Source organism: Acanthochromis polyacanthus, chromosome 22 (genome assembly GCF_021347895.1).
Source record: "Acanthochromis polyacanthus isolate Apoly-LR-REF ecotype Palm Island chromosome 22, KAUST_Apoly_ChrSc, whole genome shotgun sequence".
NCBI lineage: Eukaryota > Metazoa > Chordata > Actinopteri > Pomacentridae > Acanthochromis > Acanthochromis polyacanthus.
In genome coordinates, this window is record NC_067134.1 from 4,869,555 (window position 1) to 4,884,631 (window position 15,077).

The 15,077-nt window shown below is 43.5% G+C and overlaps 2 protein-coding genes and 1 long non-coding RNA gene across 6 annotated transcripts in view; 2 read left to right on the top strand and 1 right to left on the bottom strand.

Moving 5' to 3' along the window:
* LOC127532011 (zinc finger protein 615-like) overlaps nucleotides 1–1,409 on the top strand; it is a 190,934-nt gene extending 189,525 nt beyond the window's left edge. Inside the window, exon 3 of one of the 3 annotated variants that reach the window (XR_007939240.1) lies at nucleotides 269–352. The gene's annotated coding sequence lies outside the window, so the exon portion shown is untranslated. Of the gene's footprint in view, nucleotides 1–143; nucleotides 217–268; nucleotides 353–1,219 lie in introns of those variants that run through there. The other 2 variants (XR_007939237.1, XR_007939238.1) reach the window with 2 other exon arrangements.
* The window catches only part of LOC110972485 (zinc finger protein OZF-like), a 657,596-nt gene that overhangs the window by 250,246 nt on the left and 392,273 nt on the right, over nucleotides 1–15,077 (top strand). The window lies entirely within an intron of this gene.
* Nucleotides 9,437–11,742, bottom strand: LOC127532082 (uncharacterized). Its single transcript, XR_007939335.1, has 3 exons — nucleotides 11,580–11,742; nucleotides 11,426–11,504; nucleotides 9,437–9,513 (listed from the first exon to the last, which is right to left on the bottom strand). It is a non-coding gene; the product is annotated as an uncharacterized LOC127532082 (long non-coding RNA).

Below are 15,077 nucleotides of genomic sequence, written 5' to 3' on the forward strand. Positions count from 1 at the left end.
GGAACCTGTGGAAAAAGCTTTAAACATAGTTATCAATTAAAAGCCCCCATGAGAATCCACACAGCTGAGAAGTCATGATCCTGAAACATCTGTGAAAAATAAAAAAGAACTAAGCTTGAAACAACACGGAAGAATTGGTACAGGTTAAAAGTAGATGTTTTAGATTTAAAGCACCTTTAGTCTGTGCTTCAACAACAATTGTGAGGAAGTATGTAAACAATCCTTGATGATTAGACCAGATGGAGTCTGGACTGTGGTGGTGGTGGAGCAGCAGGCAGAAGAACCAAACTGAATGTCTGGATGGATATGGTATTGGTACAGACTGCTACATTTCTGCTATCATGACATCCTTCATCAGCAGCGCAGTGATTGGAGATAATGTGAAGCTCTTTGGAACATTTTCACATCCTGCTGAAGGAACATGGCTGTTCAGGTGTGAACATACTGCTGGAATCCACTCAGCTTGAGCTCTGCTGTCTTTCTAGTCAAAGGAGGCAACGAGATACAGACATTGTGACAGTAGAACACAACAGAGTGTGTCACTGCAGCAGAGGAGATCTGGAAGTGAAATAAAGTTGCAATAAAACATGTGCAACTCCATGACTGCTTCATGAAATGTTTTGAATGTTTTCAAACAGATGAACATTTACAAGTTGTTTCATAATTAATGTAACATTGAAGAGTCCCAGCAAGAATATCTCTGAGTCAGATATCAAAGACATAACCAACATTATTATGTTTTCAAGCAACAGACACGTGGTTTTACTAGTAGTAGCTGATACACTCCTGCAAATGTCAAAACCAGAAATGTTAAAAACAGGTGAAGCTGTGCTGCAGTTTCTGCTGGTTGGATAAAGGTCTTATGCTATTTGTTTCTTCTCTTGTCACCACATAGGTCATCTGTGTGATTTGTTAGTAGGATCTCATTGTGTCGTCATACAGCACAATGAACCCTTGCATTGTCTTAACGTCCTGAACACTCCTCCTGTCCTCAGGGTCAAAAATGACCTGCCTCCACTGAGCCTCTAAAATAGAGCAGCTTAATGGAATTTTTAACCAAAAATCTATTTTACATGAAGAAACAACCTGTCATGCATCACACACTTTGTGAATGCCTGTTTTTGCTTCCTCAGAGGGTAGAAAGACTATTTAATCAGTGAACACCATACGTTTTTATACCATTGTTCATGCTGTAACTGTTTTCTTTCTTTAAGTAAAGGTTTGTTATCACTATTATTGCTGCTACAGGTACTGCATAGGTGTAAACATTTCTTGTTTTGCAAGAGATAATACTTCTGTAGCCTAATAAAGTAACAGAAATGTGCAGAAATGAACTTGAAATGCATTTTTGAAGGGAAACAGCAGTGTACTGTATACTGTACAATGGAATATAAAACTACAAAACTCAATTACCAGATACTAGTACTCTCTCATTTTTTGGGTCATTACTCCCACCTGAAAGATGCATAACCTACATCAATCATAAGAATAGAAAAGTAACAGATTCAAGCAAAATATTCCGAACATATTAAGCTCTAATTAACACATGGAGGACAGAATGCAACTGTATTTGTCACACGTGCAGCACACAGTATTTGTTTTACAGTCCTTCTTGTTACTCCTGGATGACTAAAAATATCTGATCTCTGACCTGCTGGGAACTGAAACCTGAAAACTGTCCTCATAGCTTCAGCAATATCAGATTAGTCCATATTAATTTGAAAATCTGCAAATATGACAATCTCAACAGTCCAGAAGTAGCCAGGGTATAGAATCTTGACCCCACTATGTATTATGCTAGCTATTTAATGTTTTGTAACCTAGGTCACTTTTCCATACTATAGAATAGTGACCCCACTATGCAATATGCTCTCGCTAACACCACCGATTACCCAGCCAGCAGCAAGATGTCAACACCGGGTGAATGGGGCACAGAAGTGGAGGTTTTGGCCTTCGCATCGAGGCTGAACACCACAGTTCATGTTTACTGCGCATCAGGGAAGATGAACAACACCACCATCTACAAGTGGCTCGCCTACTTACCAGTGAAAGGAACCACCCTCATTCTTCAGCCATCAGCTCCTGGGTCCATCTTTATCAGCAACATCTGCAGCCACTTCCAGCCTATCTTCTCTGTTTAAGCTGATTCAATGTATATTTTAATGTAAATACAATGCATTTGTAAATAAAATCTTTATTTTCAATAATGTGTTGTAAAGTTTTCATCCAGTCTCTCTTTTGTGCTATAAAGTATTGGCCCTCATGAGTTTTCCTATAAACTTATATATTATTATTATTATTATATATAATTATTATTGCAATATTGAAAAATATCATGTATTTGTAAAACACAATAATATTTTAATTTTCATGTGTGTAAAAGCTTCAGTGTACCGCCGGCGGTACACCTACTAATTTGCATAGGAATTTCAAGAATGTCCGACGGCTGCAAACACGATTATACAAACACTATACACCGATGGAAAGCTTAGACTCTCACGAATCCGCCGGTATAAACCACTTTCAGATGCGATTACCACAGCGGGTGAGAAAAACACATTTGTCCAACAAAAACAAATATTCATCCATCCGTTCTCTATACACGGCTTCAACGCACACAGCGCGACTCACATTTCCGGGTTTATTATTACACACAAAAAAAAAGATTCCACAAAAAACGGCCATAATCCAACCTTTTACATCCAGATGACACAAGCCAGTAAACTATTTTATCCAAAACATGTCCTGAAGTCGGTATAAAATCCCCGAATCGGTCATTTTCAAGGAAATGCACCTCGCGATGCCCGTCCAATATTCCCCGTATTTTTCGTAATTTTTTAAATTTAAAAATAGAATATTAGCGATTTTTTGTACTGTAAACGGCTGGAATTGACTGAAGCTTAAAGGGTTAAATATTTTTTTACAGAATAATTGGGGGTGGGTCACTTTTCCATAGGTGGGGTCAGAATTCTATAATAGAAAAGTGACCCACCATGGGGGTCAATTTTCTATCTGGCACCGGGTAAAAAATGACCTGAAGACAGTCTTTGTACCCTGGTGGTGTACAGCTTTGATGAAAATATAAACAAAAAGAAACAAATGTTTCACTTTTTCTAATGTTGGGGTCACTTGAGGAAAATTATCAAATTTCAAGTTGAAAAAGGTCATTTAGGGGCCGTTCCATGCTATTAAACATGGTGGCCTGGTTAATTTTGACCCGAAGACAGCACTAAGGTTCAAACAACAGAAAATCGGTAAAAGTATTTTCCAGTTGAGTATGCTAAGAATTTACTTCAAGTTTAAATAATGAGTCCACAGTATTATTAGTTATTTAAAGAAATGCATGACCAGAATTAGCAACAAAAATGACGAAAATGAGACACAAAATGAACATCTCATTTGGATCATTTTTTACATTTCAGTCTGTTTTTAGGGGGGGAAAAGTGTCATGAATCAGACTGTAAATGATCTATGAACAAACCTCTCTGTAAAAACCCTCAGAATGTTGAATAGAATAAATGTGGACAGTTTCATGACTGTAAGAGAAGATTTCTGGATCATTTTGTGTCTCATTTGTGTCAGTATGTGTTTTCTTTTGGTCAGTTTACGTCTTTCTGTCTGGTTTTAAACATTTTGCATCTTTTCATGTTATTTTTTTCCTTCCATTTTGGTCATTTTGTGCCTTAATTTTGACCATTTTGTGGTTCATTTTGGTTATTTTGTGTATTTTTAAGTTTATTTCTGTTTAAAATTGTTCATCTTGTTAGTTCACGTCTATTTCATCATTCTGTGACTCAGTGGCCATTTCTGTTTCAGTTTTCATCTCATTTTAACTCTGAATTGCTCATTTTATCTCTCATTTTAGTCATTTTGCATCACTTTAAGGTTGTTTTTTTCATTTTCTACATTTTGGGTCTCATTTCTGTCATTTTTGCTTAATTTTAGTCCCATTTTGGACACTTATCTTTTTGTTTCACATTTGATGTCCCTTTTCTAATTTTATGGCTCATTGTGGTATTTTTCTGTCTTGGTCGGATGTTTTATGTTCCATTTTGGTAATTTTGTGTCCCATTTGAACTGTCCCATAACATTGTTGGACCGTTCAGTAGACTCTGTTTGGGTCTTTTTCTCACCACTTTTGTCAATTTTTGTCTCATTTTGGTCATTTTATAGATTAGATTAGATCCAACTTTACTGTCATTGCACAGAGAACAAGTACTAAGACAGTAAATGCATTTTTTAAAAGTCCATTGTGATGTCAGAGAGAAGAACTAACAACTGTCAGGGCTAGCTCTGGACATCAGGGGGCCCTAAGCAGGATCACTTTGTGGCCCTGCCTTGCGGTGGTTAGTAGAATATTGCCATCGCGAACCAGCAACTGTATGGAAAACCTTACACATTTTGTTTGTATTTGATTATAATTTGCTGGGACACAGTAATTTTGCTACGTAGACAAAGTAAGATAAGATAGACTTTATTAATCTCACAAAGGAGAAATTTAACATTACAGGGCTCTTAGAAACAAAAACAAAAACAAAAAACAGGAGTGCAAAAGTCACGAAAGTGCAAGAACAAGATATTAAATATTGCACATAATAACAACTACACAGTAGTGTTATACAGTCTGATGGCAGTGGGGATGAAGGACCTGCGGTAGCGCTCCTTCTTGCACTGAGGGTGTCTGAGTCTCGTGCTAAAGGAGCTGCTCAGCTCCACTACAGTCCGGTGCAGTGGGTGGGAGCTGTTGTCCATGATGGATGAGAGCTTGGTCAACATCCTCCTCTCACCCACATCCATCACAGAGTCCAGTGGGCAGCCCAGGACAGAGCTGGCCCTCTTGGTCAGCTTGTTCAGTCTCTTCATGTCCCGCTCTGTGCTGCCCGGGGCCCAGCAGACGACAGCGTAGAGGAAAGCAGAGGCTACCACAGTGTCATAGAAAGTCCTTAGTAGAGGTCTGCACACTCCGAAGGACCTCAGCCTCCTCAGAAGGTGGAGGCGACTCTGGCCCTTCTTGTACAGAGCATCGGTGTTGTGGGACCAGTCCAGTTTATTGTTGAGGTGAACACCCAGGTACTTGAAACTGTCCACTGTTTCAATGTCCTGCCCCTGGATGTTCACTGGTGGATGTGGGAGTGTCCTTCTCCTGAAGTCGACCACCATCTCCTTCGTCTTACTGGTGTTGAGGCACAGATGGTTGCGCTCACACCAGTCCACAAAGTCCATGATGACCGACCGATACTCCAGCTCGTTCCCCTCAGACACACGGCCCACAATGGCGGAGTCATCAGAGAACTTCTGGAGATGGCAGCTGTCTGTGTTGTAGGTGAAGTCCGAGGTGTAGATGGTGAAGAGGAAGGGTGAGAGGACGGTGCCCTGGGGCGCCCCCGTGCTGCAGACTACCACCTCTGACTCGCAGCCGCGCAGCCGCGCAGCCGCACGTACTGTGGACGGTCAGTGAGGTAGTCAGTGGTCCAGGCAGCGAGATGTCCATCAACTCCCGCGTCCACCAGCTTCCCCCGCAGCAGCGCCGGCCTGATGGTGTTGAAGGCGCTGGAGAAGTCAAAGAACATGACTCTCACAGCGCTGCCGGCGCTCTCCAGGTGAGTGAGCGCTCGCTGCAGCAGGTAGATGACAGCGTCTTCTACCCCCATGTTGGGCCTGTAGGCAAACTGCAGCGGGTCCAGGTCGGAGCTCACCACTGAGCGGAGGAGGAGCCTCTCCATGGTCTTCATGAGGTGGGAGGTGAGGGCGACAGGTCTGTAGTGGGCCAGTTCCTTGGCGTGAGCTGTTTTAGGGACTGGGACCACGCAGGAGGTTTTCCACAGGACGGGGACCCGCTCCAGGCTGAGGCTCAGATTGTAGAGGTGGCAGAGGACCTCACAGAGCTGGTCCGCGCAGGTCCTCAGCAGCCTGGGGCTGATGCCGTCTGGTCCAGCAGATTTCCTCTGCTTCAGTCGCCTCAGCTCTCTCCTCACCTGGTCCGGTGTGAAGGAGAGGGGGGAGTGAGGGGGGGAGTGAGGTGGGCTGCAGGGGGTGGGAGTAGTTCGTGTGGGTGAGTTGGGGGCCGGTGAAGGTGTCGCAGGAAGGGGAGGGTCTGCTGAGCTGGGGATGTGTGAAGAGGGGGGAGCAGGAAAGGGGGCAGAGGGGGTGGGGGGAGAGTCAAATCTGTTAAAGTAACAGTTCAGCTCATCCGCCCTGCGCTGGTCCCCATCAGCTGTCCCTCTGGCACTCTGTCCATGTCCAGAAATGTTCTTAAGTCCTCTCCACACGTCCCGCGCATTGTTCTGAACCAGCTTCTCCTCCAGCCTCTTCCCATAGTCCTTCTTGGCCCTTCTGATCTGCCACTGGAGCTCACGCTGCACTCTCTTCTGCTCCTCTCTGTCCCCTGAGATGAAAGCCCGTTTCTTCTGGTTCAGGAGGGCTTTGAGCTCAGGGGTGACCCAGGGGTGGTTGTTGGAGAAGCACCGTACCGTCCGAGTTGGCACAGTGCTGTCCACGCAGAAGTTGATGTAATCTGTGACGCAATGCGTGACGCCATCGATGTCGTCTCCATGAGGACTGCAGAGCACGCTCCAGTCAGTGGTCTGGAAATAGTCTCTGAGTCTCTCACTGGCCTCATCTGTCCATGCCTTCACAGTTCTCTTCTGCACAGGTCCTCTTCTCACCTTGGGTGTGTAGTGGGGGAGCAGATGAACTAGGTTGTGGTCCGAGCGGCCCAGTGGGGGGAGGGGGGCAGCGGTGTAGGCGCCTTTCACATTCACATACAGTAAGTCCAGTGTCTTGTCGCCCCGCGTGTGACACGTGACATACTGTGTGAAAGTAGGGAGAAAGGCAGAGAGGGAGGCGTGGTTGAAGTCTCCACTAATCAGGACAAGCGCCCGGGGATGGCGGCTCTGGGCTTCGCTTACGGCACTGTGGAGTCTTTCACACGCTGTCCCTGCATGAGCTGATGGTGGGATGTACACGCAAAACAATCACGTGCGAGAACTCCCTCGGTAGATAATACGGCCGCAGCGCCACCGTAAGCATCTCCAAGTCCCGCGTGCGCAGCTGTTCCTTCACATGCACGTTTGCTGGGTTACACCACCGCTCATTCACGTACACAGCCAATCCTCCCCCAGACTTTTTGCCGCTTCCCACCGCGTTCCGGTCCACGCGCGCGAGTGTAAAACCGTTCAGGGAAACCACAGAGTCCGGTGTATGTCCATTCAGCCATGTCTCCGTGAAACACATGAGGCTACACTCACGATGCTCCTTCAGCCGCGTCAGCGTGGCCAGCTCCTCTACCTTGTTGGTGATGGAGAGGACGTTCCCCATGATGATAGAGGGAAAGTAAATCCTGCGCTTTCGCCGTCCTCCTCTGCAGCCTCTTCTTTTCCTCCGTATCTCCGCGGGGACATGGGGCCTCTCCGTGTAGAGAAAGGATGAGCTGCGGAGGCCGAGAAGGGTCTCACGTGTGTAGCGTCTTTGTTCCTCAGAGCGGCCGCCGCTGTGCCCAGAGGGCTCACCTGAAGCAAGTCCAAAAAACAGCACAACTCCGAATAAAAGTGTGATAAAAGTGGGTTTCCTATATGCACGATTGCACAAAGCTTCACCCACTTTAAGGAAAAATAGGAAAAAGTGCCTATTTACAATAGAAAAAACGAAAAGTAAGAAAAAAGGGTTGAGAGCTCCCGTAACCAGCTGCTGCTCGCACAGCGCCATCTTAAAAATTTTATTTTTTTTTTTCCAGTAAAGCTTACAGATTTGCAGAGCCGACAGCAGAGCTCGGATGGCATGTATAGCACCACTTCTAAAACTGCATTAATCGTCCACAAACTCATTAGTTTCACCAATATTTCATCATGGTCTCCTGAAGCACTGTTTGGATCAGGAAAGCCTTCTGGGTGAGTATATTGTTCTACTTCAGCCTATAAACAATGTGAAAGCTGCAGGAACCGAGGTTAATCTTAATCTATAATACAAGAAAACACATCAATATAGAAGCTGTCTGTACCTAGAAGTTGACTGCGCCGCTAGCTAAACAGCGCTAGCATTAGCAACAACGATTTGGTTACCGTCAACTGAGCTGAATATATCAAGGACAACAAGTGCATTTAAAAATGAGACTCACGATCATAGTATCCTCAAAACAATCAACTGATGTTTTCAGAAATTACCTTGCGTATCTCTCTTTTGTTCGTCCTTTTTCCTTTTTTCCGCACCTGAAGGATAAACACGCTTCATCTTGTTTTTTTTTTTCTGTTCTTCTACACATCCTCCTTGATGCCAGTTTTTGATCAACCAACCAAATATTTTGACACATCTGGGGCTGCAGCTGCCGCCCAATCAGCGACACTGAACTTACAACGCGTGTTGGGTGGTTGCCAGGTTAGTCCGAAGCAAGTAATGTTAGATGGCAGTCTGTGGGTCAGACCCATAGACTGTATATATAGTGGACGTAGCATCTGGCTCCAGAATTGAAGCCAACCTGGAAGTGTCAAAAACTTGCAATGTCATGCCGTCCGCTAGGGTTGCCTCCAAAAAGCTTTTGCTCCATAGACCAATTCATTTTTGGAAAAAATAAAATTTGATAGACTGATTTTCTACAGCTCAGGATTATTTTCCCGTTAGTTTTCATGGTCAAAATGAGAGATCAGGTGGCCGATCTTAAATAAATCAATACTGAATTTTAAATAAATCATTAAAGTTGGAGGAGCCAGAGGGCATGGCTATACTTGATAGACAGCAACAGAAGCCTCTGCGGTAAAATGTGGGCGAGATAAGAGTCCTCAGCCAATCCTGTCCCTAGTTGCTCTCTGGTCCAGCCTGTTTGATGACGCTTTTTACGTCACTGGCTCCAAAAAAATCCAAAACAGCGACCAGGAAGTAGCAAAATCCGGGCTTCATTTTCTCGGCACTGAAACCAACAGGTGACGTCACGGTTAGTTTACGCCTGGTCAGACCATCAGACACAGTCAATTCGGGGGGCCCCTAGTGGCGGTGGGGCCCTAAGCAGCCGCTTAATTTGCGTATAGGGAGAGCCGGCCCTGACAACTGTTACTGTGGCAAGTGCAGTAGCAGCTAGGAGGGCTAACTTCTAAGTTGAGCTTGACAACGCCACCTTGGGGAGAGAGCCCCCAAGGAAAGTCTTTGCCCCTTAAAAGGCACGTTGAGGCACACAGGTTCATATATCATGAAGCAAGAGACATGTTGTTCCCGTACAAAAATCCAAATTTTATTTACACAACTAATTAAAATCAGTTAACACATGATAAAATAAGGGGAAAAAGGATGCAAAGGGTCAGAGGTCTGCTTACCATGTGGCGGTGTGTCGATGGAGGGGAGGAACAGGGCCCAGGGAGAGGTCACCAAGTGAATAAAGAAAAAAAAAAAAAAAAAACAACACACACACACGTGCAAAACTAAACCAAAAAAAAACAAAACAAAAAAAAAAAAAACCAGGGTTCACACATCACACGGGAAGGAGACCACCACCGACGACACCACGTCCCGACCACAGGTACACAGCCTCTGAAACATAGAAGGGAATCAGTGGAGAACACAGAAACAAAAACTAAAATAACCAAATCAGAATGAATATTTTAACCTAGAAAACAAATATAAAAAAAACAAATAAAGCTCAGAATAAGAACAGAAAAAAAACAAATCAATACTAGCTGGACATTAAACCAATAAGGGGCATAAAGCAAAACAGAAAAACAACAAAACCCAAATAATGTCCAACAAATAACACTGTGTCCCCACTGTGGGCGCAAATAAAAAAAGATACAGACAAGGCAACAATTAAAATCACAGAGCTAAAAACATTTGAAAATAACCCAGTTCATAACTTGCTTGGTCCGAACCCGGCTGACACCGGATAGAGGTAGGCCAAGCGAGTGAGGCAAAGAGATAGCAGCAGCCAGAGCCCTAGAGATAGTAAGAGTTGCGACACTCCCATAGGGTGCCGTTGTACGCTTTCTTTCGGTCCATTTCCGGGTTGTGGAGGCTTGTTTAGTTCAAAGCACCGCTTCGACAGTGATAGCCACCGTTCATTTGCACTGCAGGTCGTTGAGTATATGTGGAGGTAAGTTGATGAAATGCCTACCTCTTTTGAATTGTCAACTGTCTATATTTTATCAGAGGCTCTTTATGATGCATATGCTGAGCTTTATTTGTATTTGCACAGCGTAATTATATATACATTTTTATCTTGGTAGACAACCGAATTTCTGCTACTTTTTTTTTAGCTCGACTCTGCTGTTAGCTGTGAAGTTATCTCCAGGGATATATTGACGGATTAATTGTTGAGTCGCTACCTCTTTTTAATTTTAACGTCTTTATATTATATCAGAAGCCCTTTGTGGTGCATACATTTATCTGTATTTGTGAATATTGGCAGATGACCGACTTTCAGGCATTGCCATGTGCTTGTTAGCGCTTCTTTGAAAGCTACATCGCTACCTCTTTTTAAATTGTCAAGACTACGACCTTTATGTGAGACCCTTTATAATGCATAAACTTATACTTGTAAGTATTTAACAAATGTATTTATTAATATCTATCGTATCCATCTATCTATCTATCCACCAGTATCCCGAGAGCCCTCACTGAAGACCCTCGTTGTTTCTCCCATTGTCAATAAAACATACCATTTCATTCATCAAAGCATAATGAGTTGTTATTCTTGAATATATATTTTGTGCATGTCTTAAAATGGTTATAGTGAGTCAACTCCTGCCTCATCAGAAGTGGCTGGACACTATCTGCTGAATGGACTGTTGTTACTCTGCTTTTCAATGACTCCCAGACTACGGGTAAGTGAATCAGAAATATAGACATTGTCTGGAAATACAATAATCCAGCTGGGCAAAAATTAACGTCTTCAATCATCTTACATTTCTGTGTAAAAGTCGATTTTCCATGCTAACACGAATGTGAAACATTCCCTCCAAAACCCCAAAAGTGTCTTTAATATGTCACCTTACGGCTCAAAATGTAAAACTGACATTTACATACACACTCCAATGAATTAATAATCAAACAAGTACTTGGAGGTGTGATTTTATTCCTTTTTTTACCGTGAAATCACCGCTCTCAGTCCCATAGAAGGAAATGACAGCGCTGCCTGTTTGGAACTATTCAAGCTTACATGAACCACGTGACCGCCCCGCTGCGAGAGCATGAGTGTCGCAACTCTTACTATCTCCAGGGCTCTGGCAGCAGCGAGCCCCGGTTAGCCATGTAGCAGGCCACAGATACACGGCCGGGCGAAGCGAAGCACAGCGGCACACATGCAGTACACAAAGCAGCGAGCAAAGCAGCAGCCAAGCAAAGCAGCAGCGGGTCCTTGGTGCTGCCACTAAACAGCATGAGAAAACAGAAGGGCGGTGTTACAAACAGGACAATTAGTTCTACTCAACACAAAAGAAACTGAACCTACCTCTGTACAGCAGCGTGACGCGCACACACACACAGGACATGGAGAGCACGTCAGAAGCCGATCCAGCCGCTATGGCTTCCTACAATGGTAAAAACATTCACCATACAGGCAGGCTCCTGACCGTAATAAACCAGACAAGAGGTAAAGACCCTACCTTTGGCAACACAAATGTGGCTACACAACACCAAGCAGAGTAACATGCCGAATGTTTTGAACGCCGGTGAGAGCAGCAGGGCGAGCAGCCGGAAGGGGCGTGTCTTCAGCCTCAGCAGAAGAGAAAGAGTACAGGGGCCCCTCTCAGCTTTTATAGTGGGTGGGCGTGTTCCGATTGGCCCACAGCCCAGCACTACCTGAGAGGACACAAAATGTCCTTAAGCAGAACTCATCCTGCTACATTACCACATTCCATATTCTGAACAAAAACACTGAAACACTTGAGAAAGTCAGTTTAACACACAAACCTTGGAGATATTGGAGAGTTGTGGTAAAGATTTCAAGTGTGAAACTTGTGAAGACATTCTGAGCAAAGACTGTGACAGAAAAATGAAGCCTCCTCAACCAGATAGGAAACATTCAGGTAAGACAGAAGTCCAGACAACGAGCTGCAACTCAGCTCCAGATATCAAACTACACACTGACATGTTAGACTGAAGTTTTCACAACACTGACAAGCTAGCATTTGCTAATTTTGTGCCTTATTTTGATCAGTTTGCATGCTTAGGGTTGTTAGTGGATAAAATGTTGTCATTTTTCATCTCTTTTTGTTGTTTTTTGTTCCATTTTGGTGACTTAAAGGCTGTTTTTGTTGAATTTGGGCATTTTGTGTCTCATTGAGGCTCATTTTCATCATTTTGTCTCTAACCTTGGTCACTTTTTGTCTTTAGATTGTTTTTACTCCTCATTTTTCATGCTTTTAAAGGTTTTTGTTCCATTGTGAACATTTTGTGTCTCATTTAGATTATTTTTGTATCATTCTGGACATTTTGCATCTGTTTAAGGTTTTTCTGTTTCATTTTATGTCTCATTTTGTGCCTTTCAGTATGTTTTTAGGGAAAAAGTGTCATAAATCAGACTGTAAATGATATATGAACAAACCTTTCTGTAAAAACTTTCAGAATGTTGAATAGAATAAATCTGGACTGACTAGGTAACCTTACAGAACCTTTACTGTTGTGATGTATGGCATTAACCTGACTTTATACACTCCAAGAAAAAATATATATCTAACCATTGTGATAGGGATAAATAGAAGTTCCAATCTGTTGATTTTAATTGCAGGATAATCCATCCATTCTCTATACACCGCTTTATCCTCATTAGGGTCGCGGAGGGTGCTGGAGCCTATCCCAGCTGACTTGGGCGAAGGCAGGGGACACCCAGGACAGGTCGCCAGTCTGTCGCAGGGCCACATATACAGACAAACAATCACACTCACATTCACGGCTATGGGCAATTTAGAGTAACCAATTAACCTCAGCATATTTTTTGGACTGTGGGAGGAAGCCGGAGTTCCCGGAGAAAACCCACGCATGCACAGGGAGAACATGCAAACTCCATGCAGAAAGATCCCAGGCCCACCCCGGGATTCGAACCAGGGATCTTCTTGCTGCAAGGAGAAAGTGCTAACCACTTACTCCACTGTGCAGCCCCTGTCCAAAAATATGCTGAGGTTAATTGATTACTCTAAGTTGTCCGTAGGTGTGAATGTGAGTGTGATTGTTTGTCTGTATATGTCGCCCTGCGACAGATTGGTGACCTGTCCAGGGTGTCCCCTGCCTTCGCCCGAGTCAGCTGGGATAGGCTCCAGCACCCGCCATGACCCTAGTGAGGATAAAGTGGTGTATAGAGAATGGATGGATGGATGGATGGATGGATGGATGGATGGATGGATGGAAAAAACAGGCATTTGGGTAGTTCACACACATTCATCAGGTTATAGCATTATTTGATTATAAATCACAGGTTATAATATCATACTGTGTTCCCTTATTTTGCTGTCACTCTGCCAGAGCCCCATTCTTATGGCTGATTCATGGATCTCATACCTGTATGATTCTTGACAGACTTTAAATGTTTTTTTTTTGTAATCCTGTTAAATGTTGAGTAGAATAAAGCAGATGAAAAACAAACAGATGATATAATGTCTGTTTGTAATGAAGAACTCAGAGTCAGGATTTTTAGTTCTCATTTCATCACTAGAACAGGACTTAAAGACTCAAATCAGGATCAAGTGTGGCTGCACAAAAAGCTGATTTTCACTGGACAATAATGTGTGAAAGTCTGTCAGCAGTTTGGAGATTCACTGCTTCCTCTCTCATTTCACACTTTGTGCAGCTCAAATGCTTTTAGTTCAAGTGAGCGTCAGAGGAACACCACATCCTGATTTTCACTCTCAACATTTGACTAGAAAAAGACGCAAACACCACACTTGGCTCCTGGAAGAATCACAACTTCCATCTTGAAGAGGAACATTCATGGATTAAATGTGAAAACATGTTTGTGAGGGACAGAGTCATGGAGAGACTCAACTATCTGTTCAACACTGTTTCTCTACCAGGAGGAGACTCTGGAGATTCAACTCAGCACACAAACACTGAGGAACCAGAATCCAGGATAGAGAGTTTCAGTGAATGTGGTGTTGAAGGTGTGGAGGTGGATCAGAGAGTCAGAGGAGACTCTGTAGAAGGACAGAGTTCCAGCAGGAATGTCCACATAAACTGAAACTCTATGAGAGACTGAGGAGGACCTGATGGATGTTAGACTGTGATTGTGCCAGACAGAGCAAGCATCATTATGAGCAACCCTGTCTCCACAAAATTACGTTCTCAGATAACTAAAATGCATTTTCAATCACATTGCAACAGAAACGTAATTGGTCCGGCGTTACGTTGATCTGTAACGTATTCAAAATGCGTTTGTTGCTTGTTAAATGGATGTTGCAGTCACATGTTTGTGGATACAGCATGGTGGTGTCATGTCTTCTGTCAAGTACCACAAGAAAAGACGGGAAAATAAATCCTCCCTTCACAATTTCATCGGGACGAAGTCCTCAGTGTGTTTTAATAATAATTCTCCTGCGTGGTGTTTTATTCTGACAGTGACATGGATCTGTTTCCTTCCCTGGGGTGGTTCTGCTAGCGTTTTTTACTTGACTAAATATACTGAATAATAAGTTTGACATGAAAGGAGAAAACTGGAATGAGTGTTGATTCAGTATCCCTCGTAGTTTTCCCCTAGCTGTCATGTCATTCATACTTTAACACTGCCATGGGCCAGATCGGCCTTTTGGAATAGCCTCATGGAGACTTCATTCCAGCTATACGGCAGCGGTTTGGATTTCTGATTTACTTTGTATGTTGCTTACCGGAACGCTTTCATTTAGGACCGGAAGTGCGCGCTTCACTCCGCTTTCGTCGTTCTGTAACCAATCAGAGCGTGGCTAAATATTAAAGCTGTGCTGCAGCGACCAGACAGAACAGCGACACCAAGTGTGTCTGCATTGAAATTACATATTCCTTCTTGAAAACCAGGGCAGAAAGGTTCACTGTGCCACATTTATTCAACCTTTTCAAAACGCTTTTTGTAATACGTTTTAGATGCAGTTTGCAGATGTTTCTGAAGATGTGTAGTGAATTCTCCTTGTCAATACATT